Source organism: Rattus norvegicus, chromosome 5 (genome assembly GCF_021556685.1).
Source record: "Rattus norvegicus strain SHRSP/BbbUtx chromosome 5, alternate assembly SHRSP_T2T, whole genome shotgun sequence".
Taxonomy (NCBI): Eukaryota; Metazoa; Chordata; class Mammalia; order Rodentia; family Muridae; genus Rattus; species Rattus norvegicus.
In genome coordinates, this window is record NC_141538.1 from 165390572 (window position 1) to 165418017 (window position 27446).

The 27446-nt window shown below is 53.1% G+C and overlaps 1 protein-coding gene and 1 long non-coding RNA gene across 3 annotated transcripts in view; one reads left to right on the forward strand and one right to left on the reverse strand.

The window, feature by feature from the left end:
* Positions 1 to 27446, forward strand: part of Casz1 (castor zinc finger 1) — a 150127-nt gene that overhangs the window by 69040 nt on the left and 53641 nt on the right. For both annotated transcript variants that reach the window (NM_001427668.2, XM_087549499.1), the window contains 1 exon segment: positions 17402 to 17452. The gene's annotated coding sequence lies outside the window, so the exon portion shown is untranslated.
* Positions 332 to 4709, reverse strand: LOC120103035 (uncharacterized). The gene is made up of 4 exons (XR_015621334.1): positions 4436 to 4709; positions 4059 to 4149; positions 1770 to 2983; positions 332 to 784 (listed from the first exon to the last, which is right to left on the reverse strand). It is a non-coding gene; the product is annotated as an uncharacterized LOC120103035 (long non-coding RNA).

Genomic DNA, 27446 nt, shown 5'->3' on the forward strand with positions numbered 1-27446 from the left:
AGGCAGTGTCCAGGTGACTTTTCAGGTAAATATGCAGAAGTCCAGGGGACAGCTCTGGAACTCATGCTGGGGTGGGAGGGTTGCCGCTGGTTGCAGCTGGTAGCCACTTTGCCTCCCAGGGGCCCTCTCTGCTACTGGTAGGTCCTTCCTGGCCACCAAGCCGATCTTGACCCGTTTTGGGGGGCTGATCTCCATCCTTGTGTTCTAGCTCCCTCAGTGCCTGGGGCAGCTGGCAGCTGGTGGGCACCACCTGGCCCCTCCATTTAGTAGCTCAGGTTACTCTGTTTTGTCTCTCTACCCTTTAAAAGAGCCTTGTAAATAAGCAAGCACTGGGTGCCAAGCACCTTAGGCACTTCGCCAGGCTGGTAAATATTTCAGTAGTGACTTGGTAACAGTTGTGCTCACTTTGATTCTCTTCGGAAAGGTTCCTGGTGATGGGGAAGGGCCCGGGCTCTGGGAACCGATTTGCCGGTTATTTATACTCGACTCTGACCACGTGAACTTCGCTCTGTCCCGTGAACCACACGCCGGGGTATTTTTAAAGCTCGGGGGACGGGGGTTGGGGGACACTTGCCTTACACCCTTTCAGCAAGGGTGCTTGCTCTAGAAGTACCATGGCAAGAGAGCTCTGGGGCCGGCAGTTTGGGAAAGTAGACTTAGTCCATGACCCAAAGGGATCTGAAAGACATGACTGATGTCAGAGTTTGGCTGCGCACACGGTGTGGATGTCCTGCTGGTGGTCTGTCCGGGAGGATCCTCCAGTTGATTTTCCTTGGGATGAACCCTAAGGAGCGAGGGAAGAGGTCTCTGGGTTTGGGGCCTGTGAACCCTGGAAGATATCATGTTAGTGTGGCCACCAAAGATGGCCCCAGGAAACGGTCGTGACCCCAGCCAGGAGCATTTAAGAGAAGGGCAACAGATGGATGGATTCTCTAGCATCTAGTTCCGGGGAATCTGTTCTTACCACAGGGAGGAGAAAGTAGAAGACGGAGAAGGAAGGGTAGCAGCGGATAGGAACAAGCCTCTAGCCAGAACTGCTAACTGGATGCCCTGGAGTCTATCTAGGCCTTCCCTCTAGGCCTGGGCGGGAGATCCTGCAAAGCACAGGGCCTCCCTGCCCATTGCCAGGAAGATGATCTACCCAGCCAGGCGAAGCTTTGCTGTGTCCTGTGAGGCCTATGCTGCCCGAGACTGGGTACTAGCGAAGGAGTGGGTGAGGCAGTGGGGTGGGTATGGGCGTCTGGCTTTAATAGATCCTCAGAGCCACAGCCACTCACTCCTTTGTTTTATGGGTGGTTTTAATGTACAGATGGGTTTGTTTTAAAGGGGCTCTAAATCATGGCATGGTGAGAGCCAAGTATTGTGTCCCAACGGCTGTGTGGTGAACCCTCATAAGGTGGGCACAATCAAAGTAGGAATAAGACGGGGCTTCTCTCTCTTGACTAATGTGGTAGACGGGACAGGGGAAAGTGGGTGATCTGCGTTCCGGTAGGACGGGCCCGATGTTGTATAGAGCACCCTTTTTCTCATTCCGCTTCCAAGCTGCCATCTACAAGGAAGGGTGGGGCCTTCCCACTCCAGCTCACAGCTAGGGTGCCGTTCAGCTGACCAGCTAGCCTACTGCCACTCCCAGCCGCCTGCCCTTCCTCCCTGGGCTCCTGGCGCCATGATGCGCGCCACCCGTCTGCACCCACGCACACCCTATTGGTGCTCAGCCGCCGTGGGCGCGAGTCAGGTGAGCAGCAGACATTGTAGCAGACCCAACTCACCTCCTTCCCGGCGGGACTGGTGCCAGGGTTGTGCTCTTCCCGGAAGGCTTCCAAGCACCCCCGCTCGGCATCCTGCTCAGCCTGTTCTCAGGGTGCGGGGGCAGGTCTTTTTGGGGGGAGAATGTCTGCCCCATGCTGCCCTGGCGCCAGCTCTTCCTCAAGGCCCTGGTGGAATCGCCTGAGGGAAGCAGCTGGGCTGGAGCAGGGGCTGAGGTACTTCTGGGATGGGAATCAAGAGGGAAGACACCATCTTCCTCCAGCACTCATTCTTTTGTAGTGGCAGACACACAGCCTTGGACCAACCTATGGTGGTGTTCACTGCATGCTTCCTGCTTGGTGGCTTCTCAAGGTGTTGGGGTTATTTTTTGTAACTTCCAGCAAGACTTAGAGCCCAACACTCAGGGCAAGTCTCAAGGACCTCCATGACAGCTCAGCCTTGTGCTTTGGTTGTCCAGTGTCAAGTTTTCAACATATCTGGAAAGTTGGAAGAGTTCCGTGGAGGGTGCAGGACGGGGGAAGAGGCCTTCTCTTTGGTTTTCTGAGACAGGGTATGGTTTTACATGTAGTCCAAACGAACCTTGAACTTGTTTTTAGCCCAGGCTGGCTTTGAGCCAATGATTGTCTTGTCACAGCCTCCCAAGTGCTTGGGTATGGGTACATACTACTATGCCCAGAAGAGACCTTTGCTCCCAAGTTGTCCAAACTCCAGGCAGAGACCAGTTCCCCAACATACTAGGCCCCACGTTTGGTATCCTCTTGTCTCTCTCAGTCCTGGCGCCGGTGTGAGGAGAAGGCTACTCTAGAGGATCTGACACTGGCTCTTAGCCTTGCTTGGAACCGTGTGGCACCCAGAAAGCTCTTTGCCCTAACTAGGTCACTTGAGCAAGGTATGCCTTTTCCTTCTGACTTCCCCTTGGCCTTTGGGAACAGGAGTCTCTTCTGCCCTCCTTCCCTTCCCCGATGTCCCTAGCCCACAGGAGGAGTCAGAAACCCTAGGTCCTTTGGAAAACGGTGTCATGGAAGCTACTCTAGGAAGCTGTTGGCCGGACCAGTTTGTTGACCACATGGGGGTAGGCCCAGGGCATAGATGCCTGCGCAGCTTCAGTGGGTATTTACAAGTCTTGAGATTCCACAGAGCCTCTGTGTCTTCTGAAGGAGGGGATGCCGTGCCTCGGTTTCCCTGGGTGGTGCAACTCAGTAGGTTCTATGATGACCTTGAGGTTAAAAAAAAAAGCAACATGAAAGGCAGGAAAGAGAAGCAGAGCTTGGTGACTGAGGGGACCCAGAGAGGCAGCCAGGGACGCCTCTAGGCCATAAGAAAGGCCTGCTTCTAGTTCTTTCACAGAGTCTCGAGGTTGGCTGGGCTGAGGCCCTGTGGCGATCCCACTTGCGAGCCGGGTAGACGCTGGAACCCACGACTTTCGTCAGCGGGCACCTAAGGCCTCAGGTACAGCCTAGCGAGGGAGATGAACCAGTGCGTGCAGCAGAAGGTCAGGGACAGACAAAGGGGAACCAGAGCCATGCGGACCCTCCACCTCCTCCAGCCCAGCACGGGGTCTCGAGATGAGGGGGACGAGCTGGCAGGTAGCCAGTTGCCCTGTTTCTCCTTGATGCCTGCGTGGCGTGCGTCCTGGCTTCAAGCTCCCCGAGAGCAGGGAATGGAGGGGATCCTATGAAAATGATGATATGTGACAATCAGTCACAGCAATTAGTGTTTTGGTTAACAGGCCTTTTTTGTTTTCTCTCACCCAGACAGAATGTCACAAATAAATCCTCTCCTGCATTTGCATATTAATTGGATCGGAGACGTCAAGCATCTTTCATTAAAGAAAATGATCTGCATATTTGGAGACATAAAATAGTTATTTTGATGGGTTTTTTTTCCTAAGATCAGGGGGTGGGGGAGGTAGGTGATAGGAGTTCTAGGATGGAGGTAAAGCAGAAGCAGAGCCAGCCAGCCCCTCTGTCTAGTTAACCCTCTGCGGTCTGGACTCGATGGGCCAAGGTTGGGCAGGAAGATAATTAGTCCGTAATAAATCAAGGCTCCAAGGGGCCCCTGGGCCCGGCGTGGCTGTTAGGCAGAAGGTCCCCTCGCTAGAGTTATGAGTGAAGAGATGGGCTTGGTGCTTAAACTTCTTCTTAAGTCCCTCCCTTGGGAGCGAGTAGCTGTCCAGGGAGACAGCGGACATGAAGGCGTGGCCGGGTGTCCACCTTGTAGCCTGTGTAGCTGAGTCCCTCCTCATCTTGGGTCGCTGGTCAAGCCCTGTATCTGCTTTCACCATAGCTCACCTCTCTCCACATGCTGTGACTTTCTACTCCCTGTGTCTTTCACATTCTTCGCCAACCGTCCTTCTGCTCCTCTACCCCGATGGAAAGGTTTCTGAGAGCAGCAGAAGCAAAACTTAAGAGTCATTATCACTGAACTCGAAATAACCCAGAAAGCTACAGGACCCATATTAGGGCATGAGTCCCCGGGGAAAGCAGAGGGAATGGACAGTTTTTGATAGGCGACTCTGACCGTCCACGGCATTCTCCATTCTCCTGTCCCCTTCCTGCCTATGGGAGCCATTTGTTCAGGAGGGCAGCAGGGATGGCTTCCCTGAGACAGCTCTGAGCTCTCTCAAGTGAGCTCTCTCCAGCCCCAGGTGCACCCCCTTAGCAGATACCAGTCAGGAAGAGGTCGAGGTGCTCATGACAGTGATGGCCGCCGCTGTCACTTTCCACAAACTTTGCTCAGGTCTCTGCACTCGCCGTCTCCCATTTCCATGGCCCTCTGCGACCGGCCCTCTCGCCATGTACTCTTTACAGATAAGGAAACTCGACCTCAGAGAGTTCAGATAACACGCCTAGAGGTGTCCATCAGAGCTGAGAACTTGCAGCCAGAGTGGGGCTCTCTTTGGCCGGGTTGTGATATAGTGGGGACCTGTGGCAGGGTAGCTCCAGGTCTGACCCTTGCCTGTTACTTAGGCATGAGGCTGCTTTGTGATATAGTACAGCGGGTGACAATGGCTTTCTTCATGGGTGACCTCTTCACCCCATTGAGGGGACAAGAAGAGGTGCCATCCCCCGGATATTAGAAATGACTGTGGGTATCTTCTGGGGACTTTTCTGAATGCCAGAGGTAGTGTCTTCCATTCACATTAATTTATATATAGTTTTGCTTAGAACTTTGAAGTGTGCATCTCGGCCTCAGTCAGAACACACACACACACACACACCACACACACACGCACACACACACCACACACACACACACACACCATCAACCAGCCTCTCCTCATGCCCTAGGTCCATGGAGACCTGGATATCCCACAGAAACCTGTGGTTTGGTACTTCCTCTCCAATACCCAGACTCTAAAATACCTGCGCCCCCAATGCCAGCTGCAGGGAGTTGTACTTGAGCCAGATCCAGATACCACTTCCCAGGTCAAGGCTCTAGAAGGTCTCCTGAGCCAGGGGACAGGGGTGATTGCTCCCCAAAGCTCCTGACAGCTGTGCCCCATCTTGTTCCTTGGTTGTCCCCTGGCCCTCCATAACTTCCAGTTGTACCTGTTTTTGGTAGGGGAGGAACAAAAGCAGATGTCATGTGTCCCTCACATTTGGGAATTTTGCATTAGGAGCCTGAGGAACCCTCTAGAGGAGCAAGAGGAGTGGCAAGGTATCTTCTGGAGCCTGGGGGAGCCCTGGAGCAGGTGTTTCTGTTAAAAGTCAAGAAGCCAAGTTGTTTTAATATGGTTGTAGCTGCTAGTTTGATAAATCAAAATAATTAAAAATAATAAATTCGATTCTTCACCCAGCAAGCTGTGTGTGGGCGCGAGACCTGGGCTCCAGAGCTCGGACCGGGGAGGTGGGAGAGGACCCCGGAGCACGGGGATCACGGAATCATAACAGAGGAGGTGGGCAGAGCCCGACACAGGGGTCAGACGCTCTCAGAACTGATTAAGGGAGAACTGTCTTTCACGGTAAGAGAATCAGCCAGACAGGCCAGAGCCCCTGCTGGCTTTGCCTCTGGCTGTGTGGAATTGGGCCAACCTTGGTTTCCTCATCTGTCAAATGGCGTGATAGCCCTATCGGCCTGTGGGGCTGTGTCAGGAGTCAGGCTTTGCATAGCGCTCGAGCATATGGTGAACAGTCACGACCCATAGGAACACAGCCCTCATCCTCCCTGCACTAGAGGGGCTTCAGTTTCCTCTCTTGTCCCCTCTTTGTACCAGTTTTGGCTACAAGCACAAAATCCCAGATCCCAGTGCTTGGGCTGCTAAACAGACGCACAGCTTCCGGAGACTTCCTCCCTCTGTGGGCTGTTGTCCTAACACAGGACCGTTCTGTTTACGAGGACATCCCCTAGTTCAGGGCGGTTTCCAATCACAGTATTCCACTGGTTTCAGTACGGGGCCAGGAAGCAGTGTGCCACACCCCGGGGCCAGCCCTGGGTTCGAGGTGCCAGCAGCTCTACCTGGGAAAAGCAGGATCTAGAAAGGGTTTGTGTCTGCACCCCCCCCCATCCCCACCCCCACCTCCATCCTCAGGAGCCGTATTTGGTGTCAGGGCAGCTGGAAATCTGAACTGAGTGGAGCGGGTGGGGACAGGGAGGGACAGGGTGTCTGTCTCTTTAAATGCACTTTGTGTCAGTGTGATAAGGAATTTGATGGCTTTATCAGAAATACCAAAGCTTTATTTAGCAGGGCGAGGCTCACACCACTCAGTTCCACACAATCTGCTGATAAATAGCAGAAAAAGGAGGGGGGGGGCGCCTGGACAATAACTCACCAACACCCCAGCTTGGCAATCAAGGGAAGATGAGGCACGGAGAAAGGCACAGAGGCTAAGCTGGAAGTTTGGGGAAGTTGAGGAGCCCACTAGGCTGGGGACGGGAGCAGAGAAAGCTGCACTGGAGTTCTGTAAAGTGCTGACAGACAGTCGTTCAACTGTTCTCCAGGAGAGACCCCCGTGGACTTTTTCGTTACTAGATAGAACTGTTGTGATTCAGGGGTATGGGGGGATTTATTAAACGTTCATACCCTTCCCCACTGCCGTCCCCTTGGGCCTGTCCATCTCCCTACCAGCCACCATCCATGCCATGCAGATCTGCCCTCAGGACCTGCTGGCTGGACTGGTGAAGGCTCAGGGGCCAGTGCCAGGAGAAGCAGAAAGGCTATGATAGGGCCCTACCTACTTGTGGCATTCTAGAACATTCTCCTCCTCCTCCTCCTTCTTTTGAGACAGGGTCACCCTATATAGCCCTGGCTGTCCTAGAACTCCTTCTGTAGACCAGGCATAGATCTGCCTGCCTCTGCCTCCCAAGTGGGATTAAAGGTGTGCACCACTCCTGGCCTCAGAACTCTCCATGATACGGGCTGGGTAGTCGGTTCTTAGGCATTCCCTCTCCTATCTTGACCATGCTAGATTCTTCCTGTCTTCAGTGGTATATCTGTTTCTTCTTCCTCAACCTCTCTCTTCCTAAGCATATAATCGTTTTCCCACCCCTGCCTGGGAACCCCTTGCCACTGGTCAACTTGGTGACCAGCATGAGGCTCATAGATGGTGAACGCCTGGATGTCCTCTTGACTGTCTCCACACCCCTGGATGTCCACACTCCTCCCTCTGCCCCCATGAAGGTTTTGATGAACACAAAGCCAAGTTTAATTTATGGCCCCCACCCACATCACTCTGTCTGTCTCCCTCCCCCCCTCAAAAGGTCTTGCCTCTCCTTACCAACTGTTTCTGAAATCTCCTGTGGGTACAGAGGCAGGTTTGAGCACTCCACACCCAGCCATGAGCCACATGGATAGGGAATGGGGAGTGTGGAGAGAGGAGGAGGTCGTGTCTACATTTTTTTTTTTTTTCCGGAGCTGGGGACCGAACCCAGGGCCTTGCTAGGGCCTTGCTCTTGCTAGGCAAGCGCTCTACCACTGAGCTAAATCCCCAGCCCCCGTGTCTACATTTTATCACGACGACGCCCCTGACCCAAGAGAACCAAAAACTTGAGTCCGGGTCACAGGCCCTGCCTACTGCAAGTTCAAAGCTGCTTCTGCTTATCCCAAGCAGATGGTTAACTCTCAGTGACCAGCAGAGTTGGTCGAGGGAAAGAAGTCTCTGCCCCACAGGGCCTCCAGATGTGACAGAGGACCCAGGCTTTCTAGACCTTTCCAACAGGATGCTCAAAGGCTGCCTTAGGGGTCATTACACGAGGCTTGGCTTGGGTTGACTGAAGACAGCAGTGCACTGACTGTAGTGCCTCTGCCCAGAACCACGGTGGAGCCTAGCGAGGCCTGAGATCCCCTCTACTAAGCTGACCACTGGGAGCCTTAGCAAGGCTGGGCCGATAGGCAGAGGCCAGGCAGGCAGCCTTACAGGGATCCCTAGGCTTTGTATGGTGGAGCAATGGGATTAGCTGGACTGCTTAGGTAGGGGAAGTTCTGGGCGGAGAAACAGGGGCCCTGGGGGAGGGGGAAACTGGCCAGGGCAGAGGCTGGAGGAAGCTGCCCAAAGGCCGAGGCCCAGACAGACAGGAGGCGTAAGTGGAAGTGACAGGGTCAGGCCAGACCTTTGTCCTCCAGCCTGATTAGAAGCCTGCCCTGGATTTCTGAAACTTTGGGATGTTGTCGGACAAACTGGAGCTTAATTCTGTCAGAGCGCTGGGGAGATTAGAATTGACATCCTGGGAGCACATTCCTGGCTGGGCAGAAATCCAGCCCCCGCTGGGAAAAACCTGTGAAAGCATGGCCAGCCTATGGTGGCAGCAGGGGTGCTGTCAGCACCGGTGGCCACTCCAGCTTTGGGGACTGGAGCCAGGAGTCTCTGGAAGGCTGGTCTATTTAGACAGGATGCGTGGAAAGAAAGGAGTCTTAGCCAAGCCACTCCTGACACCGATCCTTTTCCCCGGGTGGCACTGCCTGGAGCAGAGCTCTGAGGTTTAAGTCTACAAAATGAGCCAAGTCTTCCTTCCAGAACCTTGGAGCTTTGCTTTCCTTCACAGTTACCTTGGGAAGGCAAGAAGGATGCTTCCCGCTGCCGAGCTGTAGCAGCCATGGCCTGGTGGGTGGCAGCACAAGTTATCTGGTTGAGCTCCCCCGGGGAAGGTTGGTTGCCCGGCCGTGCCCACCAGCAGAAGCCAAAAGCAGAGGATTCAAAAGGCCTCTGCCAAGGCACCGACTAGGCCTCTGCCACCACCAGCCCCATTAGCCTCAAGAAATCAGGACATGTCCTTCAAGATACGTCCAACCCTTTCTGCAAGCGCCCAGGAAACCTCCGAGGGTCTAATCAAGCAGAGTGACAGGCAAGGACCTCTACCGGGAGTCACCAGGCAGAATGACCACCTTCCCACCAGGAGATGGGTCTGGAGGACAGGGTTGGTAGTATACACCATAGCCCCAAGTCGGGCTGCTCCCGGTACCACCCCCCCCACTTCCTTCCTGACTCTAATGACTTTTAAATATTGGTAAATATTTTGGCTAAAGCAGGCTCTCCGTGGCAGAGAGCAAAGCTGTGCGCGGTTCAGGACCTACAAATTATTTATTAAAGATCTGAGATGCGGTGCAATTATGTGGAAAGAACCCAAAAAATTAAATAAATAAGTAAGAAAATAAATAAATAACAGCCCCACTGGCCTCTCGAAGGCTTGGGGAGCTGCACACATGATTGCCGACTTGATGAAATCCCCCCGGATGTAATGAGCTGATTTTTCTGCTGTTAATATTGCATCTGCTGATGAAGGATTCGTTAGGATAATGGAACGAAGCTAAAATATAAATGACTCCCTGTCAAGAAGCAGCTTTTGTTTGTTGATCTCCTGACAGTTCCCGGGCCAAGGCAGGGGTTTCCGTGTGCACACACACACACACGCATTCAGGAACAGGCAGGAGGGATGGGGGGGGACGAGAGCTCAGGGGACCCCCCCCAGAGTGCTTGGCTTTCCCTACACCCCCAGTATCCTAGGCTCTCCCTTCGGGTTGGACCGCCAGACCTTGGGAAGCTCTAGAGCCCTTGGGGGCGCGGGGGAAGTCATCAACTTGGAGCCCTGTGGAGGGAGCTTGTTGCTCAGGGATCCAGGGAAGGAGCGTAAGTTACCGCCTAGCTGGGCAGAGACGGGTATGTGGAGGAGGGGCTGGGGGCATTGGGATTTGTAGAGGCACTGTTGGCTGCCTGTGCACGCAGGGGCGTGGTGTTGTGTGGGAGATGGAGTCACAGTCACTTGAGGCATGGTATCCTAAGAGGAGGTCCATTACAATGTGCCTTCCCTTCCTTGTTTCCTTCTCTTCCTCCCTTTCTGACAGAGTGTAACCCAGGACGTCCATGAGATAACCTGGATCTTCTGATCATCCTGTGCCCATCTCACAAGTGTGCACCACCACACCCGGTCTATGGGGTGCTAGAGATCAAACCCAGGGCCACAGGCATGCTAGACTAAGTCGGTCGATTGAGCTGAGACAAGGGCACATCAGAGGCTGGGTCAGACCCTGTAGAGGGCAGAGAGGAAGGAGGACTCCTTTGAAATTATGACATTGCCCTCCTACCCCGGCTTGGCTCATCTGATGCCTCTGCTGGGTTCCCATGTCTGACACCTTTTCTTCTGAGCTCTCATCTTTTCCCCTGTTGCATTGTGAATTGTATTATGGTAAATATACATTATAAAGTTGATCAATGTGAGACTGTTTTAAGTGCACATTTGGTGGCATTGGGTACACTCACAAGTTGTACTTCTATAACCAATATCTAGTTCCAGAATGTATGTATGTATGTATGTATGTATGTATGTATGTATGAATGTATGTATGTATGTATGTATGTATGTATGTATTTTGGTTTTTTCAAGTTGGGGCTTCTCTATGTAGTCCAGGATATCCTAGAACTCACTCTCTAGACCAGGCTAGCCTCAAACTCAGAGAGATCCACCTGCCTCTGCCACCCCAGTGCTGGGATTAAAGGTGTGTGCCACCACCACCTGGCAAGTTCCAGAATGTTCTGATCACCTCATACAGAAATGAGCAATCTGTCATCCACCAACTCTTCCCTTTCCCCAGCCCCTGACAATCACTGATCTGTTCTCTATGATCTATTCACTTTAGTCTAGACCTTTTTTTTTTTTTTTTTTTTTTTAGTGTAACTGGAATCATACAGTTTGTAACCGCCCCTGTCTGGTTTCTTTCATTCAGGTGTCTTCATGCTGTGGCATGTGTCAAGTCTTTATTATTTTTCATGGCTGTATAATAGTCCATATAAGTCATGTGTTGCTCATTCCTCAACCCATGGGAACTCTGACTGTGTCTGCCCTTTGCTTGTCCTGAATGGGGCTACTATGAACATTTCTGTTCCAGTGCTTAAGTCCCTATGACTCACCTTTGAGGTTTATATCTTGGAGTGAAACTGGAATCTCTCCCACAAAGGACCCTAGAAGGGTTTCCATGGCAGCTGGTGAGAACCAGGCGAGGCGGGGTTCGAGTCCAGCTCGGTCACACCACTCTGTCTTCATTCTCTATCTCCCTCATGCCTGGCATCTCTGATCTCTGAGAAATAGGGAAGCAGAGACTGGATTGCTTTTTGGCGAGGCCAGATGGGGGTGTCGCCTCTCTGTGCATTTGGCCGCTGAGTGTCTTGGCCCTATGGTGGCTCTGTGTCACACAGTATGTCACACACCTTCTGGGTCCTGAGTGAAGACTGAGTTGATTCCTCTGCACTGTGCCCTACCTAGCGCATGGGACAGACTTCTTACTGACTCCTTGGCCAGTTCCACCTGTCACCTTGATCTCTGAGGCCCTTCGATACCAGGCCACCACCTCAGACCCTTCTTCCCAGAGAGGGCATAAGTCTTGTCTGAAGATAGTTGAGACCTTTGCGGTGGTCATGCAGGAACACTGGGAGTCTAGGGAGCAGGAGGAGATGGCTTTTCTCCTTGAGAAACCAAGGCAGGATCCCCATCCTTTTCAAAGGCCCTGGCTAGGGGGAAGAACTACTTGAGGAAGGATCCACCCAGGTCCTGTGAGCCGGATAGGAAAGGCTCAAGACAGAGACATAAGGGGAGCCAACTCCAGCACTGAACAGCACGGGCTTCACCAACTGTAGGAGAGAAGGGCCAAGCCAGGTGCTTCCTGCTCTCCTGTTACATTTCTAGTATTAAGAACACTCCTTGAGGAGGCAGGGGTTTGGTGGGACGCAGCTCCGATGGTTATAGTGCCCGCTGTGCAAGCCTGAGGACCTGAGTTCAGATCTTTTAACGCCCACGTGCGATAAAGCTGGATGTGGTGGCCCATGCCTGTAACTCCAGCGCCAGGGAGGTGGGGGACACGAGGACCTAGCCAGTTAGTGAATTCAGTGAGCTCTGGGCTCAGTGAGAAACTCTATCTCAACTAGATAAGCAAATTAAATAAAGGCAAGGGCTCAGCGGTCAAGAGCACGTGCCTGTTCTTGCAAAGGACCCAGGTTCGATTCCCAGCGTCCACATGCAGGTTCATCACGTCCTTGGGCACCGGGCACGCATGTAGTACACATACATGCAGGCCAGACACTCGTATACACAATATACTAAGGAATCGAAAATATTAATAACAGGGGTTGGTGATTTAGCTCAGTGGTAGAACGCTTGCCTAGCAAGCACAAGGCCCTGGGTTGGGTCCCCAGCTCCAAAAAAAAAAAAAAAATAGCAAGGCGGAAAGCAATAGGGACAGGTACCCAATGTCGACCTGCTCTGGCCTCCACCTACGTGCATACATCTGAAAGAGAAAGCTGGGGAATCCCTTCCCTGCCTCTAAATGACTAGGCCCTCCTCTTGGCCCTGTATAGATTTTTCAGGATTCTGGCCAAATCCCAATCATGACCATTTTGGAAAAACCACAGAGCAGATCTAGAGCCCACTCGGACTTGATGCTGGACAGCAGAGCCACCTGCCACTCCTGGCTGGAGACCTCAGGTTCCTGCTCTGGTTGCTACCCTGTCTGGGGCTGGCAGCCCCCTCATTGTCCCTCTAAACACGGTATAAACATTCCAGGCTTTATTTGGGCTTTCCGTTTTGCCTGGTTATGGTGTGGCTGTGCCTCTGATACACACACCCTGGCAGCCTCGCAGGGTGCAGGGAACCGCTGGCCCCGGACAGAGCCTTTCTCTTCCAAACCTCCCTCCCTGTACCACATTTATTTATTCTTTCTTTCCCCTTCTATTTCTCCCTCCTGGTCTATCTTTTTTTTTCTTTTCCACTCTTTCAACATGGTTTTCCTAAAAAGTTTTTTAATCAATCAAATTTGAGGCAGAAAATAGGTTTTGTCACGCCTGGTCCCGGGATAGTGTGACTCTCACTCAGGCTCCTGACAGCTCCTCAATGCAGGAAGGAGGCCAAACAGAATATTTCTCCGGGAATGTGCCCGTTTCCATGACACTGCCCCTTGTTGTCTGCGCTGCCCCCTCCTCAAGCTGCCCGGCTGACATGGCCCCAGCCCTTGTGAAAGGCCCAGCCGAGGGAGGGTATATGAGGGTGGGAGGTGGGCTAGGATAGCAGGGGGTGGGTAGCCAGGCAGCCTGACAGCTGTCCCTGAATCTCCATGGCCTGAGAAGGCTGCGGAGCAGGTTGGAACCTCAGACAGGAGCCTGGCCTGAGGCTTCATGCATATGTAGCCAGACAGCCTGTGGGGGAAACTGGGGGGCCAGGTCCTAGAGCAGTTTCAGCTCTAGACAGAGGAGACAAGTGTCACAAGGGCCAGCCTCCTTCAGGCCTTGATACCCTGCTTCTAGCACATCGTCTCCATCCCCTTCCTTTCTACTCTCGTGTCCATCAAAGATTCTCCCATCATCCTTGGCTTCTTCCTGGTCCCTCTGTTCTAGCACCCCTGCCAACCTCCCCGGTCCCTCATCCCCAGATCAGGGCTCTGTGAAAACCCTCTAAGTCTTTTCTTTTTAGCCCAGTTCTTTCTTCCTTCTTCCAGTCCCCATCTTTCACCCTCTCCTCTTCTCGTTCTCTTTTATAATTAATGATTAGTTTTAATTGGTTTGCTTAGGCAGCCTGACAGCAAATTAACAGGAGCCAGCCCAGGGCTGCAAGGCTCAGGTGGAAATCACTGTGCTTCAGACCTGGCCAGGGAAAGGGAGGCTGTGGTTGCCCTGTACTCAGGCCTCCTACGGACAGGTACAGCAGCCAACAGGAGGGAGGCAACAGGCATTCTGCAAGATGGAGGCTCACAGTGTCAGCCCTTTGTGTGATTGGGCATTCGCTCTTCTTAGAGCCCCCCTTGTCCTCATCAGAGATGAGGGTCAGGTCAAAGATGGGCAAAGCGGATGCCTTTGGACTGTACAGGGTTTGCTTTGGGTGCCAATGTCTTTGCCTGTGTTGTAGCTGATAGGGTTGGCAGTTTGACACCTCTGGGACTGAGGGCCTACTCTTTTACATGGCCAGGAAGGAAAGGCCACTGCCACCATGAGATCAGATGCCTAGGGAGAGGCAGCCACTATGGCCTACAAGCTCCAGAGCCCAGCTATGCCTTCTTCTAATTGTTGTACGCCTCTGCACGGAGCCCTCAACCCTTCCGTACTCGGGGTTAACCCTGTACAGTTGGGTAGGAGAGGGATGAATGGTTTGGTGAATGGATGATGGATAGGTGGGTAGATACATGGAGGGTAGATAGATGGATAGGGAACTGGCAGAGGCTAGGTGATGGTGGCACATGCCCTTAATCCCAGTGCTCAGGAGGCAGAGGGAAGCAGATCTCTGTGAGTTCAAGACTAGCCTTGGTCAACAGAGTGAGTTCCAGGGCAGCCGAAGCTACATGGAGAAACCCTGTCTGAAAAAAAAAAATGAGAGAAGGAGAAGAGGAAGGGGAAGGAGGGGGAGGGGAGGGAAGGAGAGAGAGAGGGAGAGGGAGAGGGGGAGGGGAAGAGGGAGAGAGAGAGAGAGAGAGAGAGAGAGAGAGAGAGAGAGAGAGAGAGAGAATGAGAATGTGTGTGTGTGCTGGCAAAGCGGAAGCTCTGACAACACTTGGGCACTTCTGCTATGACCCCCTAAACATATATTCCTTTTCTCTTTTTGCTTTGAGGTGGTTCCCCTAGCCTTAGGAACCCTACCTGAAGGTAGGAGTCATCTGCTTTGTGTTCTCCCTGCCTCCTGTCTTCTCCCCACCATCACAGAACCCACCCTTTATCTCCCCCCACCCCAAGACAGTTTCTCACTGAAACCAGCCCTGATTGTCCTCAACTCGATTTGCACATCAGACTTGCCTCTCAAACTCACAGACACCCTCCTGCCTCTGCTTCCCAAGGGCTGGGATCAAAGGTGCGCGGTCACCACACCTGGCTGTTGCACCCTACCTCAATGATGCCAGTTATCTGCCAGTTACCTCATTCACTGCTGTTATCTGATGGTGCCCACCACTCTAAGAAGGCACCAGCACCAGGAGGGGCAGTGTTTCAGACCTGGCCAGGGAAAGGGGGTTACACTACCAGAATAAATGAATGAAAACTGCTTACTGGGTACTGACTGCTCAGGTCCTTACTGGGAACCTAGAATCTATCTAGTGTCCAAGATCCACCTGGGAGATAATGAATGTCTCTGCTGCTGACAACCAGGCTCCCTGCCCTGAACGGGCAAGGATGGGACTGCAGGGTGTAGCGTTTTGGTGCCCGTGTAATATGCATCTCTGCCCCTCCCCTTCCCCCTCCCCCCAAGCCCCGACCAACTCCCGGAAAGTTTCCTCCCGGATTGTTCTGTGTGATCAGATCTGCAAGTTGCTCTCTAAGCTTCTTGTCACATTTTGACTTAATGAAGTGCAACTGTTGAGGGATTTGGGTTCAGCGCTCCGGTCTCCCGCGCTCCCTTGTTGTCAGAAAACAGGGGTGGTTGGGGACAGCAACACTGTGCTGTAAGTCGTTATCATTCCGGTCAGTCTGTTTAACACAAAATTAAACAAAGAACTAATTAGTGCCTCATGAATTAATAAATGCACAGTTGCCGGGGAGGAGGGAAGGGGAGAAAAGGTGGTGGAAGGGAGATACTGGAATTGTAGAGTTGGGGGGCTTTGGGGGTTCAAGGGAGGCTGCCTGAGGCATCTTGACAGATCTCAAGGAGAACTTGGGATGGCCGGAACAATGACCTAAGGCTCATTGGCCAGAATGTTCCCTCTGCTAGCCAAGCCCACCTAGCTCCCTGAAGCATTGGTTTTGGGGTCTCCATGCCTGTCTCCCTGGTCTAGCCTGTTAGTCTGTCCTCTCAGCTCACCCCTCCTCTCTAGCTCTGTCACTTTTTCTTGAGGCTCCCAACTGCCTCTCCCACCCCTCCTGGCACCCATTTGCTCTCTGTTGCCCTCCACCTCAGACGTCCGCTCACTTCCCTGCAGACCCCTCAGCTCCCACCTCCTGGACCCATGAGTGCCTGAGGCCCACAGCGAAGCCCTCCCGAACCACCTGATGATTAGCCGGTTCTCAACCTTTCCATGCAGCCAAGCAGGCTCTGCTCCACTGAGCACCCTCCAACCCAGCAGCCCCGGCCGGCATAGGTTATGACATGGGCCTAGCAGAGAGTGGAGCCCTCCTTAAGAGGACATGTCAAGTACGATTAGCTTTATCCGTCTAAAGACGTCCTGGGAATGAGAGCGCATGTGGTGGGACGAGGTGGCATTCTGGGAGCCCTGGACAAGGTCACCTCATCTCCTGCAATCCCCCCAATCTGATTTGGGGATTACATAGCCTAAGGAAATTGGCGTTACTCCTTTTGCATCATTGATAAGCCACGAATGAGGGAGAGAGAGGAGGAAAAGGGAAGAAACAGCAAAGCCTTTGTCCAGCAGGGCAGGTGCCAAGGCTGGGCCTAGGGCCTGGCCCAGGCAAAAGCAGATGGGGCGGGGGTTGGGGGGTAGATACAAGGTCCCTCGGAACTTCCCACCACAAGTGCATTCTGCCCCCATTTGAACCTGAGTCCCCAGACTCCTGCTGTAGGCTGCAGAGGACCCCGAGCCTGCAGTAATAAACCACATTCTCCATTGGCTTAAGACCCTCCAGTGTTGGGCCTTGCCCCGTCTGAATCTTCTGTGGAGAGGCTGTCTTGGTTCATCAAGGGGGAAGGGAATGCCCACAGTCTGTTCCTATGGAATGGAAGCTTCCTGATGCCTGGCCTTGCCCACGGCACTCCCATGGTCATTTGGAAAGAGTTTGGCATTTGCCACTTTTGTTTCCAGGGTTCAGGAGAAAAAAGTCAAGGAGTGAGTGGTTGGTGCTGTGTCCATTGTCTTTAGGAGTTACCCACTTAGCCACTAATGGTTCCTGGGAGCACACTCCGTACACGTACACACACTCACACACACACACACACACACACACACACACACACACACACACACACACACACACATCTCTGCCTCCATCAGGCAGTACGAAAGGCAGCCTGGCTTTCTTTGGGCAGCAATAGTCTTGGCGCAGTATTTCCCATGTAACCGCTACTACGGCTTGCTTCCTGAATTTTCTGTCTTTGGTGGCCATATACTTGAAGTAGGCCCAAAGCAGAGCCCTTTGGGCACGCCTGAACCACTGACCCCTCTGGCTAGCCCTGGAGCACCAGTAAGAGAACTTACTCTTGGGCACATAGGGGTCATGAAGCTTGAGGCAGTCAGACTTCATAGGCTTCCTCCTGGAAAGACTAACAGGCTCTTCTCTCTCCCCAGGATGAAGTGACCTCCCCAACTGTGTTTGAGGAATCCCTAGGACCCTGTGAGGTAAGGCCTGCGCCCACCCAGCCCCACCCCCATTCTGTATGTTGTGTGACAACTGGTGTGAGGATGTGAGATACAATACCCTGGACCAAATTCAGTTCTTCCAAGCATCCAAGACCAGATGGGATGGGGCGTTGGAGACAGGGAATGGGAACTCCATGGCTACTGGAACCTGTCAAGAACAATTGGGGGCCCAGCAAGAGCAGTTTGGCTTTTATGCTGGAAACAGAATAGGGATGGAGGATTGCTGCCGATTTGGGCCAAGGAGCAAGCCCCAGGCAGCAGGAGTAGTAGGTGCCATGCTTGCGTTTCTCATGAGACCGTTGTCTCACTCCAGCCGCCCTGTATGTCCATTGTAGTAGCTATCTCAGGCTTTCCAGGGAAGTTTTGCTTCTAGCCATGCCTGGAGATCCAAAAGAGTTTAGCATCCTACATCTCCAGCTCTCTGGAGAAGCCTCTCGGTTGCGTTACCTCCGGGGTAAGAACTGGCTGGGAGGAGGCTACCTGCAATGGAAAGCAGGCTGTTATACACTGCCTTACCCTAAGCCCAGGGCTCCCTGGAAGCCAGGCACTCAGGACTGCCGTGTTCTTCACAGACTGCTAGTCCCCTGGTGTCTGGAGAACTGCGGGGCCACCGGGCCTTGGCCCCGGGCAGTGCAGTGTCAGAGGTGACCGGTGGAACGCCAGTGTTATGTAAATAGCGGGGCCTGCCCGGCGGGCGAGCAGGCTGGCTGCAGCCATCCATCATCCCGGCTCGGCGGGGCGGGGGACAGACACAGCACCGTGCGCTTGGCTCCAAACCTGTTTGTTTTCCCTTTGTCTCGCGCGTTTCGGGGGCCAGGCTGCGACCCGCTCCAGTTTTGTCCCGCTGGCCTCCTCCCCATAGGGAGCACGGGGGAAGGGAGGAGAGTCCCTTGGCTCCCACCGCGGCATCCCTTTCGTACTTCAAAGGCTCCCCCAGCATTGTCTGCGCCTGCGGGCAGTGGCCCTGAAAACGTGATCAGAGGCGGCCCGGTGTAGGGCAGGCCCGGCCCGCGCCCTGCGCTCTCGCTGGGGCCTGTGGATTCCTCCCTTTGCCGCCAGCACCACCCTGGTTACAGCGCAGCTCCGGGGCGCTCACTGGCCTTTCTCTCCCGGAGCCCCTTCTGGCTCCCTCTGGTCTCTTCTTCCTGCTCTCTAGCCTTGGCCTCACTTCTGTCTCAGGCGCATTGAGACTCTAGAAATGACCAGAGCTGCATGCAGTCTTCCACTCATTCCTCGCCTCCTTAAGAATCTCAAACCTGTCAAAGGGTTTCCCAGGATGCTGTGAGACATAAATAGGCTCCCCGCGTCCCACTCAGCATGGCACGGGACACAGGAGAGCAAGCCTTGCTTCCTCTGGGGATCTCTGCCAGATTAGGTACAAGGTCCCCAGAAATCAACCCAGCATCCTAAAAGACAGAATGCTTCAATTTTCTGGACAAGTCTCGGGCAAACTTCAGTTCCTAGGTCACGTTTGGCCCACGGCCTGTGTTTTGTAAATAAAGTTTTATTGGAAAGGGATACCCATTCGTTTTCATATTGTCTATGGCTGTTTTCACTCTCCAGTGGCAGAACTGAGTGACTACAGCAGAAACCCTTTGGCCTAGGATAGCATAAGCTATTTATTTACTATCTGGCCCTTCTACAGAAAAGGGTTTGCTGGCCCAGATTGTGGTCCCTAAGTTTTTTTCCATCTCCGATAAAAATATACACTGAGATTTGCCATTGTAACCTGCCAACGTGCGTATGTCCTTGGGGTTAAGTGATTTCTCAGTGTTGTGTGGTCACCATAGTGAGGCTGGGATTGCATAGCAACTCATTGCTGGGGCTTGGTTTTCAGGCTGCTTAAAGTCCTGCTTTGCTGGGGGAATTTCTGCCCCTGCTTTGCCTCCTGCTCTGTTCAGTCCTTCTTACCCTGGAGCCCCAGTTCCCCTCTCCTCACCTGCCCCAACTCCTTCAGGGCTTGTGCATTCAATGACCCTCCTGTAGCCTTTACCAATCATTTTAACCTCAGGTCCACAGTCATAGTCATGACCCCCACCCCACCCCCACTCCCACCCACCCCGGGGGCCACTTTGCAAGGTGAGAGGGGTGTACCCTGCAAGGCTGTTGGGGTATGGGAATGTAGTGCCCAGAATCCAACGGGAAGGGCAAAGGGTTTCCTCTCAGCCAGTTTCCCTGGCAGCCACAGAGGTAGCAGCCATCCCTAGGACAGACCCTGTATGGAAAACCTCTGAAACTGAGCCCTTGAAACCAACAAAGCCTCTGAAGCCAGTGGACCTTTGGAAAAAGAACGATGCTGGGGGAGTGTACTAGGCAGTCCTGGGACCCACACACTTGTTCTTGCCATCCTCCCAGACCACCAGCAGCAGCGGATTTTATAAAACAGGGGTTCTGCCTATCAGGCTCTGCCCCACAGGTCTGAACTGGCTGGAGCTGCTGGGAGGAAGCAGACCAAGGAGGAGAACTGGGTCTGTGTTTCAGCCTGTGAGGATGAGGAGACTCTGGGGTCACTTAAGTGGGTGCTTTCCCTGTCCAGGGTCAGTGATCCTAGCGGCCCTGGTGTGTCACCATGGCTGTGTCAGGCTTCACATCCGAGGGGGATGCTTAGAGGTCTGGGGTGGGAGCTGCACAAGCCAGTTCTCTGGGTGCCTCTTTTTTGGCTCTGCTGAAGTCCCTCCCAGGTCTCTATGCCTCTCCTCCTCTCCAGGCCTTCTGCGTGCCCCATAAGTTTCTCTCTCTCTCCCTTCTTGCCTTCCCACCACTCATCTCAAGCCACCACCACCCCCGGCACCCCCCAACGCATGCTCCCTCTCCCTCTCTCCTTTTCATCTACTCGGAAGGCTTTACTTTACTTCCTTGTCACCCTAATTGATTGCATTAACCTTTCAGCGTATTGGATTTCCCCGGCATCGTGCAGAGAGCCCTGTGCAATATGCTTATAATCTGAGCCATAATGGACAGTTTGCAGTCAACAAGCCCCTTCTCCCATCGGCCCCGTTGACATCTTTCTTTTGCCCAGGCCACCTCGGCCACTTCTCCGGCTGGCAGGGGCGGAGCCATAGGATGGGACCAAGGAGGAAGTGAACTCGGGATGGGGTCTGCCAGTGCTTTCCCTGCCTCTCCCATCTCCCTGGCTGGCCTTCCTTTCCTTTCCCTACCTCCGGTTTCTTAGCCTTGTTGAGTCCCCTTGGCTTGGCTTTCTGCTTCCGAGACATCACCTGAGAAGTGGCTGGCTGTGTTTTAGATTTTGTCAATGAGAGAGTCCCCCTGTTGTACCCAGGTACCCCGTTCCAGCTTTATCACCCTCATTGGTCTCAGGCTTGTGTGACTAGTGTAGGTGGCAGGAGACGTCTTGAGGTCTCAAGGGGAGAGAGGTGACTGACCCAGGGACCCTGGCAGTAAGCCTGGAAAAGCCCCCAGGAGGGACTGGTGGGACCTGATAGGAGGGGTACAAGAGGTTCAGAGGAAGACGATAACTTTGCAGGAGGGACTCCATCAGAGGAGCCAGCCCGTGCCAGCTGCCTGATCTGAGGAGCCCAGTCCCAGACTGAGTCCCCATTCGCTATGGGTTCCAGCAAGGCTGGCCCCTCGGCTCAGCAGCCTGATGGGTGAATAGTCACTCAACAGGATGGATGTCAGGTTGAATACATTAGTGTCAGCTGAAGGAGCAGGACGGAGGCCCCCATGAGCCCCGGTGGTACACTTCCTTCTCCTCCAGACCCTGTCTCTCCAGCCCTCTGCCTAGCATCTTCTCCTACTGACCATCTCCACCTCCTGCCATCTCTCTCACTCCAAAGGGCAAGCTTTGGCAAGAGAGGGCTGGACCTCCTTCTCATTCTCTCCCAAGGATTTTGGGGGTGGGCAGAGGGCACAGCAGGGAGAAACCAAGCAGCGAATTAAAGTTTGTGATTGTCAGTGTCGGGAGAAGCTAAATAACCCTGTAACTAGTATGAAGGTGAATTCACGGTCTGCTGCACATGGAGAATATGAGTGTCTGCAAGACAGCGAGTGTAGCTCTGGAGTCCGCCCCGCCATGGTGGGCAGCCTTCTCCCCAGGGACCCGAAGGAGGCGGGAGGAGGCCATGCACTTCCCACCCCCTGGCAGGGAGCAGCTGCCCAGGATCTCCCACCAGGCATGGGAGGAGGGGCAGCTCAATGGTTTGACAATGTGCTGGCCAGCAACCCATGCAGGGATGCATTTGTGAGCGCCAGCAGTCAACACTCACAGACACCAGCCCAAGGCCCATATTAACTGTGGACACTTACTGGTCACTTACTCCATGCCAGGCCGAATGCTGTCTTCAAACCTCTGTCCAAAACGTGCAGTACGACGGCCATTGTTCTCCCCTTCTCCCCACACTATTCTGTGACCACTTTATTGAGATATAATCCATATGCCATCAAATATTGAGATATAATCCATATGCTGTCAAATCTACCATTTTAAAATGTACAATGTGGTGATATTATTATTATTATTATTATTATTATTATTATTATTACCACCACCACCACCATCTTCATCATCATCATCACTACTGATCCTAGAACTTGTTCATCTCCAGGAAGAAACCCCTGTACTCCCTGGCAGCCACTGACTTCCCTTCCCCACCTACAGACCTAAACAACTGCTAATAGTTCCCTTCAGATACAAGAAAATGGAGGCCCAGAGATGGCTAGTAACTTATTAGGATTGCACAGCCTGGCTGTGTAATGGCTGGTGGAGCTTGCGTTTGAACCCAGCCGGAGGAATCCAAAGCCAGCGTTCCATGTCCTGGTGGCCGCCCCCACCCCATGCCCTACCTTGTATTTCTGACACTTTGGGCTCAGGCATGTACATACGCCATCCGAACATGTAGGCCCAGGCTGCAACATGAACCTCTCTTCTCCCCAGGTATGCTCATGACTCGATGCAGAAAAGCCTCACACACACACACACACACACACACACACACACACACACACACACACACCCTCCCACGACAGCCAACATCCCCTCCTCCCCTCGCTCTTTCCCCTGGCTTGCCCTTCCCAGCCCTACTCCTGGAAGGGAGGCTTGGCACAGGAACCAGGCAGCAACAGGGCAGCTAGAGTGGCCGCAGAGACCTAGGTGGCTTTGGTGGTGGCTCGGGGATCTTGACATGAGAAGTACCTGTGCCTCCTGATAATTTTAACTGAAGGGAAGTGCCAGCCTTGCCTTGTAGAGCAGGGCTCTGCCAGGGGGGCTGCCAGCAGAGTTGAGGCCTGCTTCATTCCCCAGCCTGTCTTTCTCCTGCTTCTCTTCACTGGTGTTTCTCAGCCATCTTTTTCCCACCTGCCTCTCCTTTCTCTCACCTCCCACTTTCCCACCTCAAAAACTTAAAAAACAAAACAAAACAAAACAAAAAAAAGAACCCAACCAACCAACCAACTAACAAAAAAACCACCACAACAAAAACTGCTTTTGTAGCAGATCTTTTCCTGTTTGCCAAAAAAGAAAGAAAGAAAGAAAGAGAAAAAAAAAGAAGAAAATTTCTGTGAAACTGTCAGTGTTTCTGATAAGTGACAAATCCAAGGACCAGAGACAAAGGAAAAGTAGACGCACAAGAGAGAAAGAGTCTGTTGGATTGGATTTGGTTTTTTTTTTTTTTTCTTTCCTTTCTCCTTTCTCCCTCTAAAGCGGAGGATCCGGCCGGGCCAGTTTGGATATTTATTAAGAAAAAGCCAAAGATAATTAACTTTTTTGTTTTTGTTTTGTTTGTGGGTGCCTCCCCTGCTGGCACTCTAGGCTGCCTGGCAGATCAGACCTGCTCCTGTTCCTAGGTGCTGGGCTGCTAGCAGGGCTCTGCTGACTCCCCTAAGCCTGCTGGGGCTACCAGCTGCCTATCCAGCCACCTAGCATGGGTTTTAGGTGGGGGAGAACTTATGGTGCTACCAATGCCACCTCTCCCAGCTCTCCTGAAGCACAGAGCACCCTTTAGAGGCCGGTAAGTGCTGTGAAGAAGGGGCTACTACCAGCTCTCTTGGCCGCTGTGTCCCTTAAAGGGAGTCAGGGGTAAAAGAGAGTCTCTCCATGAGACTTCTGGTCAGTTTAAGGCTGCTGACTTCTCCAGGGAGGGAAGAGAGGGTGGAATGAGCTGGAAGTGCAAGGGGAAGTCTGATTTGGGCCAAATCGTTCTCCCTCTCGTCCCAGGAAGCTGGTACTCTGTCAGGACCCGTAGACTCTCGAAGTGCCTGTTAAAAAGTCTCTGGGGCACAGGGCCATCCTACGCTATCTGGAAGCCAGACTTAAACGAAGCCGTCCCTAGACCTCACTAACTGTGTGTGGCCCAGCTCACCAACCGAGCATTGAGAATTTGAGGCCTCACTGTGAGAGACAGAGCTGAAGACATCTCAGGAGCCAAGACTGCTGGGACAGTGAAGATGGCTACCTACCATCCTAGCTGGGATTAGGGGTGTGGCTTGCTCCTCTGTTGGTGGATATGTCTGGGCCACTCCCCTGCAAGGGTGCCCCCCTCTGCCCCCCCAACCCCCAGGCTGCATTCCTGCCAAGTAGAGAGGTAGCAGCAGTCACAAGGTCCTTCCAGGTAGGGAGTCTGCTCTGGACTTGGCCAGTAGAGAACAGTTTTGAAGGATTTTGCTGGTCCCCCCCTTTTTTTTTTCCTCTGAAATATAAGGATGTGCAATTTTTTTGGTTTCAATTTAGCATTGGAGAATTTTATAATTTAGTAATTAAAATCTCTGATAGGCTTTAGAAATTGCGGCTAATTGAATTTAATGGGAAGATGATTTTCAATTTTATTTGATTACCGGGACCCCTGGCATCGGTATTTATGGGAAAAAAATGGGAAATGTGCTGTGTGGGCTAAGATGGCATAATTGAATTAGGGATAATCGGATTTCTCCGTCATGAATTTCACTATAATTTTCCTATAATTTTCCATTAGATATCTAGTTTACAAATATTCACAAAGAAATGAAGCTCTTTCGGAATGGAGATTGCTGGCTAACAGGATTACGGGCCGAGCGTGCGGCTGTGCCAGCCCCTACCCTACCATAATGTGATCCCTGTGTCTGCCTTACACTTAGCGTGGCCTCGGCATCTTGCTTCACCACCCACTATCCTGGAAGCTCCGTCCTCCCCTTTGTTACCTCTTCTGTGCTCCTCCCTGGCTCAACACCCACCTGTCCCGGGCCCACACAATCTCTGCTACCTGCTGGCTGAGCCCAGTCCCAGCTGAGGCCCAGGCCTTATGGAAACCGGCTCAGCCCTTCTGTGTCCCCCTCCCGCCCATGCTTCCTGTCCGCGTTGCGTTCACTTGGCTCCCTGTTTTCTCTGAAACTCTTCCTCCATCCCTGAGGAACACCGGCAAATGCACGGACGCCCTCGCAGGTGCGAACACGCTCGTTCACGTGCACGCACAGACCTCTGGCTACGGCTTCTGCGCCCTGGCCCAGTCGCCTGAGAGGGAACCAGTTTATTGGGATCCCGGGGTGGGGTGCAAGAACAAAAGGAGCCTTGTTCGAGTTTATGTGAAAGTTACAAATTCAAAATGGGAGCAGATAAAGCATGAGATACCTGGTGTGTAAACAGGCCGGCGAGTGAGAAGGCCGCAGGCTCGGGAGGGAGGGAGAACGAGTGGGCACACGACACCCGGGCCTTGGGAGGATGCCAGCCAGCATGGCAGCCTGGCTGGGGAGAGTGGGAGCTTCCGTGGCCCACTTGACTGGATGGAGTTACCGAAGAGGTTTCTATTCTGCTTGGGGTGGGGTGTCCCAGAAAGACCTGGAGGTTCTGGAACCCGGGCTCTGGAGATCAGTAGAAATCACGAAACGTTCTCACGATGACCGAGTTCAGGCTCTCAGACTTGTCAGCACATCAGAGTAATGAGGAAGGAATAAGAGAGCCACAGCCCTAAAAGACACCAGACCTCCAGGCCTCTCCCCATTGGTGTGGGCACACTTAAGAACAGAGCAGAAGAGATCCAGAGATGCTTAACACACGGCCTTTGACCCTGACCTGTGGCCCACAACCTCGATGGCCTTTGCTCTGTCCTGAAATCCTAACATGCCAAGTTGGCCTCAGTTCCTTACTTCACTGATCTCTTTTCTCCTACACATAGCTCCTTGCTCTCGGGTCCAGCCCACTCCACCTGTGGTGGCTGATTGAGACCCACTGCCTCAGAATAGAGCGTGTTTCTGGGCAGCCTGGGGCTCTCCCATCATGGGCCATGTGTGGCAGCCCCTCTTGCTGGCCCTGATCTGTGTGTGGCCTTCTGGTTCTCTTGGCCCTGCCCTGTCAGCCATGCCTTGCCAGCCTCTGCCTTTCAGAGGCTCCAAAGTTATTGTTCTTACCTAGGTAACTGGAAAGCAGGGGTGTTTTCTATTCATCCAGGCCTTCCTGGGGTCAGCCCTAACTATCATCAGCCGAAAACCAGGACTTCCTGAACCAACCAGAGACTTTGTAGGTCCCCTGTGCAGGGAGCTCTGTGTGTGTGTGTGTGTGTGTGTGTGTGTGTGTGTGTGTGTGTGTGTGTAGACATCTTCACCAGCCTCCATTCCTGATGCTGCCAGGCTTCCTTCTTTACCTGGTCGCCCACACCAGGCTGGGGTGTAGGACTAATTGTCTGTTGTTACAAGCCAGAGCTACAAGGGGGCAGAATCATTGTTGGGTTTTTTTTGGGGGGGGGATGGGCAGCAGCACCCACAGTGTTTCCCAGGGCAGTCCTGGACAAGGAGATCCCACGGGGAAGCTTGGCTGATGTTTCTCCCTGTTTGGCTTCCCTGGGCCCAGCTGTTGGGGAGCATGTGGCTTGGTTTAAGGAACCCTGTTTTCTTACTCAGAGGTTTCAGGGCCAGGGGACATGTGGTAAAGTTAGGTCTTTGCACCTAAGGACAGGGATGGATCTGAAGCATGGAGGAAGGGTGTGTGTGTGACAACCTAGGCCCAGGTTGGCAAGAAGGCAGTAGGGAGGGTGGGAAAAACACGAGAGGGGTGCTGAATTCTTTGTGGAGGCATTCAGAACTAAAAAACAGTGAGACAGTGAGAAGAAAAGAAAAATAAGGGGAAAGTAGGAGAAAGAGTAGTCGATTGTTAACTCCCTCCTTTGCCTCAAGGCCTCTTTGGGCCCCTCCCTTTGCAAAATAGAAATATTGCAAAAATAGGCCAGCGCCATTTTGCCGAATCCTGCCCAGACCAAGAAGAGCCTAAGCCCATTCTCCTCTCCTCATCTGAAGGCTTTAACAGGAGAGAGGATGGTAGGATGAGGTAAACAGCAGGCTGGGCCACCTAGGGACACAGGGGAAACAGGCTTTAGGATAGCAAACCTACTGAAGTCCTGCTCCTTCGGGAAGCTTTCCTTGAGCCCCTCCAAGCCAGAGATAACAGAGAGTCCTGAATACCTGCGGCTATAGCACGGACCATTTGGGGTTGTATGGTTAGGAGGGCTTGGCTGAGAGACTTACAAACCCAGGGAGCAAGGGAGAGTCAAGAAAGACAAGCGCTTGGTCAAGCCCTAAGAGACACCAGAGTGGGCAGGGTGTGGTCCCCAGGGAACAGGTGTCAGGACATCGGCCAACTTGCTTGAGGGGTGCCTGTGTTCAGGGATGGAAAGGAAGCCCAAGTGATGACGTGGATCTACGGAGGAGATTGCCTAGAGACTGTGAGGGAGAAGAGGGGTTGGGGAGGAGAAAGGCCTGGGGACTGGAACATGAATGGCCTGACATGGAGGGACTCCGGGGCCATTTTAAGGGCAAAAGCAAAGCGAAGCGGTGGAAACTTAAGACTGTGCGGTCTGCGGGAGTGCGGTGGCCAGCGCGCGGGGAAGAGTGGGAGGGGAGAGCGCGAGGCTGACGTGCGAGTTTCTCCGGCACACCCAGCCGCGCCGCCCGCGACTCCTTTCTTCTTCGAACTCCAATAGCCACAACAAAATGAGGGAAGTGGGGTGAGCAAGGGAAACAAAACCCCTTCCACACCCGCCACACCCGCAGCCCA